Raw genomic sequence first — 7,684 nt, forward strand, 5'->3', positions numbered from 1 at the left:
TTTTAATATTTTTTTATTTTAATTTATTATCAATGGTTTTAAGTCGGTGGTTTTGACTTTTTATGAAGTGCATTTAAAATCCCCTTTTATGTGCTAAATGATTTATGCTATAAGATGCTTTATATGATTTATGATGTTATTGTTTGATCAGATCTATGGTCTATTGCCGATCGGATCTGAAAGTTTTATGTGTTCAGATTTCTAAATGTTTTACTATGGTATTAGACCTGACATGTACCTTTTTGGAGTAATAAGGAGGATTACACGTCTAAACCTTCTCTATCTATATTCTCGTCCTGATACACTGAACACCTGCTGCCGTGAACATAACGTCATGGTGAAGACTCTTAGTGAATTGAGTAAATGGTGGAAATGAAAAGGCTTACGATAGTGAATGATCCCTGTCAGAAGATATCGTAAGAGTGGTCTCTTGCTTTTAGAATACATCTGACAAAATAACAATACATATAGAGGAGTACGGTACATCCGAATGTACACATTTGATTAGTGGGATGATATTACGATTGGTGTAATTCCTAAAGATTTTCTATCATCTGGCGTTTCCATCACTAATCGATTGGAAGTAGAATTGTTGTTGAAGATACGCATGGTAGAATTCCTAGTAGAGTCTAGGGGAATTTTTGTGATTATTTGGACACATTCATATATGTTAAATCGTTTTATGATTTTATGAAATAAGAACTTGGAGAATGCGAGACAATACTTAGGAAGAGTATGAGTAGGTGTGAAAGGTAGTAGATGCTTATACTACCAGAAGCACAGGGCTTGCATTTGGATATGGGAAAGTCACAAGGTTAACAAGGCGCTAGTAATTGATTCCGTTTTGTTCATGTCTGTTGTTACCATCGCTTCGGTAATGAATAAGAAGATAATTTTTGTTCCGACCATAGTGGTGTTGGGTTTTAGTATACTACAACATCCTATGGTGCACATACAACCCTAAATACCTTGGATCTATGTTTCACTAATTATACATGTAAATGATTTCCAAGTTATTAAACCTACAACTAGCATGCATTTGATATAAACCATATAAAATACTAGTTAGGATAACATACCTTTTGATGGAGCTAAAAATCTTGATGTATTTGGCCTTAAAGAGCTTAGCCCCAATAATGTGGAAGCTTCAAGCGGAATCACAACGCATCATGGAAAAATGATGAACTTGAGAGAGAATTCCATGCACCCAGAAACACCATGAACTCCAAGAATAATCATGTAGTCATTTTTTAGGTTAAGAGCATCTATTTATATGTTGGATTTCAAGGGTCATAGGTATAACCCAAATCCATACCCATGGGTTTTATGATCCATGGTTCATGTGGCCCAACTCTTTATGTATCAATACATAAACTTGGTCCAACATGGATCATAAGCCCAATACATATAAATATAACTAATTAGTCTCTTTTGATCACTAAATTAATTACAAATTAATTCTTGATCAATACTAATTAACTCATATGATTTCATATTAATATATTATATCTTATAATATATTAATAAATCATATACCAATAATAGTTATGGGGTTAGACACCTAATCCAACAGTCTCCCACTTGGATAAGTCTAAAAATATTATTGCAAGTATGACTTCATAACCCGACCAGCAATCGTAGCTCTTAAAGCCGTTGTCGAACTTTGAATAAATCAAATGACGTGTCCATCAGATAAGTGATCATATATTCCTCCATTCTAGATATCATATGGACTGAGACATGGATTATAATCATTCTCTTTGTCCATTTGTTGTTTCTTGATTTTCGATTTATGACAACTGACTAATTTAACAAATCAAATCAGTCTAGGCTTGGCCAAGCACTTATGGGTGTCATCACTAAATCATCGAGGGCCCCACATATATCGCTTTTATCCTTATGAGGTAAAAGGAATGGATAAACTTCGACTCATATTCTTGTACTAACTACTTGTTGAATCATACACAAAGGCACGTTTTAAAACATCAAGTTACTGATACGTGTTTGTACAATCAATGTAGAACCAACTCATAGTCAACAAATCATATCTCTAGGTTTGAGGAATATAAGATATTATCGTCTCATGATTCACTCGTGATAAAATCCGTGAATTGATTCAAATGAGTGTGGGTTTAATCCAATACTCAGAACTTATGAGCACTCATGAATGTTGTAACAACCATTGCTATATCTAATGCACCTTAGACAAATCTTACAAGCCAGATTCATGATAGTCTTAATTCAATACCTACTTCCAACGTATGACTGACTATGGAAAGTTTGAATAAAATAATTATTCTGGAAGTCAAAACTTGCAAAGTGAAACACAAGAATAATACTAATCATATATGGCCCCAACACTTTGAGAGTAAATAAAAAACACCTTTTATCTAAGCACCATATTGATTACTCATTATTTATGTTTCGATTAATCAACTTAATACTTGAATTAAAACAATAGTCATGCAATGCTCCAAGCATGCATACTATGTTTGTCTATGATCCTTACTTTGTGAAATAGATCGATTGACAATTTTTCAACGATGCTCATTTCATAATCCCAGTCCTTATTGTAAATGTAAGAATACCAAAGTCTTGCCATTTACTGTAATCTATCAGATTCTAAAATTATATGCAATGATCCGCTTGTAATGAATATGTACAAAAGTCACAGAGACTTGCCAACAGACATTACAAAGTATTCCAATGGAGAGAAATTCCATGGAAACGAAGTCTCACATTCAAAGTACATTGCTTTGAACATCCTTCTTTGCATTAACTTTTCTAACTTTACACAGATTCAAAGAATAATTTCCACATATGGAAACATTTACATATTGTCATTTTGACTATCACTTCTGAACAAGAGTTACCCCTTTTCAGAATATGTCAATATGGTCCTTACTATATACTTCCAACTGTCCATGAGCAACCAATCTTTTGTAAACATTAGATTGTCCTCGACAATTGCTTAATCATTTTAGTCATATCCAATATTAGACCTTTTCCCCTCTCAATGCCCCCAGACATTTGGAAAATTTAGAATGAATGAATATTATAGCACATGTAATCGATCCTATACCCGAAGCATATGGAACACGATTTATGCTATAATTTTTTTTATTTGCCATGTTCTCAAAATTTGAACTATGAAGAGGGATGTCATAGTCATAAACGAAGTTTGAGAACGCAATATATATATATATATATATATATATATATATATATATATATTCTTGACTAAAGTTGATTAAAATCTCAATCTAAGCTTGTAGAATTGAAATGAGGTATAAAATTCACTCCCTTAATTATAGCAAAACAACTTTTCAAAGCGAATTGAGGCTTTGTTTTCTATAATTAACATTGTTAACTTGCAACACTTAACATAATAATCATGCTCCCACTAACATAATGACTATTATCTTACTAGCATAACTCTTATGCTCCTACTAGCTTTGACATGTACCCAGAAATCAACTGGACTTCTAGAAATCAATACTTTATTGACTTTCTTACCAAAGTTCAGATTTTTGATACGAGATTGCTTTAACAAGACTTTATCAAAAAATACACCTTTCCTTAGACAGCTCACATGTGTGTCTAAACAATTATAAAGAGGGATGTCGTAATCATAATGTTTAGATCTTTTGCCATTGTTACAAGTCCATTAGTGTGCCGATTAACCACACACGCTCCACTAACAACTTTGAGAATGCAAATATCATAATTGCTGTCTACTTAAAATCTACTTAGTGAAAGAGTTTCCTCACCATCATTTTCATGAATCGGAGAGAAACCTTATGACACTCAGATTTTTAATGGTGTAAGTGTTCATATCCATGTGAATCTGTAATAACCTTAATCACAAGACAAGGTTAGTGAAAAATCCAACTTCATATGGATTGAACTTGTTCAATCTTAATTTTGTGCTTCCTGGTAGCACAAGGGTCTAACATTGCTTCCAGGTTGTTATGTAAACAATTGAGAACTCATAGAACTCATATGAAAAGTCAACTTTAACTGGAATGGGCACAAAAAAAAAGAAAATGTCAACACGATATGTTACAAACCTCAAGTCATGGGCTGGTGATTAATGTGACAACCCCGAAAATTTTCCGTCATAATAACCCGTTCCCGTCGGCGAAAACCGTCTATCTTTCAACTTTTCCGCTAACATTTTGGGTTAAGTCATTTAATTTAAGACTTGTATTATGATCTCGTAAGTATTCAAACCCGTTAAAAACACATGAAAACGCCCCAAATTATTAATTGGAAAAATTTTAGTTTTATTCCGTCGGGTTATAGACAATTAAATCGGGTACGGCCAAAAGCCCATCTAACGTTAGTATCGGGTAGAATTCCACCAAGCCCCAAACCCGAACCATATATAAGGTTGAGTGGGCTTCATTTGAAGCTTTTCAACTCTCTCTATACTCTCTCACTAGAAACTCAAGTTTGATCCAAAAACCATCCAATTCAAGCTCCAAATCGGTAAGATAACTATCCTAGCTCATAGATTAACATATTTAGCCTTCAAATTCGTGTTTAAACTCTGAAATAGGACCATAAACATTAGTTTATGGCCCTGGAATACCCTTGGGCCGCAAACTCATACAAATGGGGTTTTTGAGCCTTAAAACCCTCCCAAACCACATTTAGAGCTTAGATACGACTTAGGGGCTTACCAACACCAATACCTTAACATTTGATGGGTAAACATGAGTTTACTGCCCAAGAACATGCTTGGGCCGTAAACACCAATTCATAGGCCGTAAACACCTTCTAAGGTGTTAAGATGCCCCTTAAACACCTCCTAAGCCTTGGAATAAAGTCTAGAACCAACCACAAGTGAGTTAGGGACCTTAAACTTGATAGAAACCACCCCCTAAGGAGTTCACGGCCGTAAACACCCCAAGGATGGGTTCCTGGGCCGTAAACTCCTATAAATGGGTCAAAAGGTGCTTTAACTTCATCCCATGACTTGTATATTAGACTAGAAACACTTGTGATTGACCTAGGACCACCAAAGCACACTATGAGTGGGTACACAAGATTTTACGGCCGCAAACTTCTATTTTACTGCCGTAAACTCCTCAAATGGTCCCTATGATGTTTAAATCTCATTCCAATGCCTTAAAACCAAGCCTAGCATTAACCCTCAAGGGTTGTAAGACCATTTAGCACCCTAGAACACCCCACCATGATTTTACAGTCGTAAACTCATGGGGAGTTGGTCATTTAGGCCGAAAACTCCTTTAGGAGTTTACTCTTGAAGAGCAAACTCCAATTCCAAGCCTTACACACCCTTAGATGCTACCCAGGTCACTCCAAACACTTGTATTGAAGTGTTTTCGTGTCTAGAAGTGTATATCGTCAACTAATTAGTAGTACAAAGCCTAATTAGATACAAATGTGTATCTTTTCATATTACATAGGAACCTCGCACGCGTTCAAGCCCCGAACAGACGTTTAGCATCCAAACCGACACATTCCGCGACTGGTGAGTTCATACCCCTACTCCTTTTTCCGTGTTTTTCAAATGTTTTCAGGGGTGGGGGGGTGGGGGGGGGGGGGGAATACAAGCAAAAGTACAAGGAAATCTTGTACTCAAACTTTTTGTTTCAATTCAAATGTTCATATTCTGTATGTTTTTAATATTGAAAAACGTATTAACCAATAGTTCGAATTGTAGAGTTAGCCTTCCGAATAATAGTAGATTTCTTTAGAAAATGTTATAATCTATGTTTCATTTTATAATCTTACGGAAGATTCATACTAATCATATATTAGTACTAATACTAATAAGATACGCCCTTGAAAGTAACAGAACGAATTCGAAAATACGCCTTTGGATGACATCAAGATTTCGGAAATACAGCTAGTGTACGCCTTAAGTGTCACTAGAATTTCGGAAATAATTTTGCAAGTACGCCTTTGGATATCGACAAGGTTTCAAAAACATACGCCTTTGGATGTCGACTGAGCTTCGGAAATATGACTAAAGTACGTATTTGGAAGTTACCAGAACATCGAATATACAGTTAATGTACGTCTCTGAGTGGCTCCAAATATTCGAAAATACAGATAAGTAAAGTAGATATTCGTCGATCGAGTGTAGGATAAACAGGATACCAGAATACCTAACTAATACAACAAGTATGATAGATACTAGGGCATAGTATTCCGAACCAAGAACTAACCACGACTTTTAGGAAAATAAGGGTTTTTTCCTGGGATAACGAACTGTTCCTAATCAAACTGTAGAATAAACAAATAACTAAATCACATATAGGAAAATAAGGGTTTTTCCTTGGTTAACGAACTGTTCCTAATCAAACTGTAGAATAAAAAAATAACTAAATCACATATAGGAAAATAAGGGTTTTTCCTGGGTTAACAAACTGTTCTTAATCAAATTGTAAAATTAACGAATAACTAACTCACATATAAGAAAATATGAGATTTTCTTGGATAACGAATTTTCAGAAAAACCAAAACCTGTTCTTTTACAAAAATAAACCGCTTATGAACTCACCAGCTTTATGTTGATTTTGAAACTGCTTGTATTCTCAGGTCCACATTAGACGGGTACTTAGCGACCTTTTGGAGAAGGCGGAGCGTATAGAAGACTCGTCTTAACTTTTGTTCAAATGATATATATGTATAAGTTTTGTAACACTTTGTTTTAAAACGATGTAAATATTTTTATGTAATGTAATGGTTGTGTTTACTACGCTTACTATGTACATTGGTTGCGATACTACATGACATCCTCCGCCCCGGAACGTTTCCGCCATCGGTTTCGGGGTGTGACAAATTGGTATCAGAGCCCTTGTTTATAGTGAACTAGTATACCAAACCTTACATGGTATAAGACTATAAACACTAAGGGGCCAAAGTGCTCTGAAATAAAAGTATACTTTAAAATATAAGTATTTTCAAAAGTATACAAGTATACCTAACCGCCTGAATCCGTAACTACGAGTAGAACAAAACATAAGTAAATGGGTGTTGTATGCTGCGGTTAAACCTGGGCAGTTATGTAGTCGTGTCTAGGGTCAATATAGCATAATCAACTATATTCATTCGAGACACGACCAACATGTGCTTGGGAGTGACTACGGTGTTCAGCATGCCTAAAACTTACCCTATACCCAAACAACGAGCCGTCGTCGCAGCAAAACATGAAATACTATGGGATTATTTTAGCCAGCAATCGAATACGTTGTAGAAATTCATTCCGAGTATTGCTACTCGTTCCTCCTTTAGCGATAGTTTATTTGCTTTGATAACTCTTTCCTACTTATCGCTTATAGAATCCTATATCTGTCATAATGAGATATCTCCTGTTCCATGTCTCTTGATTCAATTCAGAGGATTTATGATCCTCTCTTTCCTGGTTATTATAGATCTAGATGCCTCCAAGGAAAAGACCCAACTCAAAGAAAAACAATCGTCCTCTGCCACCACCTCCTACTCAATTTGATCCTATCATGTTTCAAGTAACTGTTACTGCTGCTGTGGCTGCTACCATATCGCAGATGAACCTCATTGGTTCAGGTGGGCAAGGAGGTGGTACTCAACCTCAAAACTAGGAAGGTAACCAGGGACACCGGAAGGAGTGTTCCTACAAGGACTTTATGAATGCGAAACCCACATTATTCGATGGCACAGGAGGTGTAAT

Source organism: Lactuca saligna, chromosome 3, assembly GCF_052625555.1.
Source record: "Lactuca saligna cultivar CGN05327 chromosome 3, ASM5262555v1, whole genome shotgun sequence".
NCBI classification, from domain to species: Eukaryota; Viridiplantae; Streptophyta; class Magnoliopsida; order Asterales; family Asteraceae; genus Lactuca; species Lactuca saligna.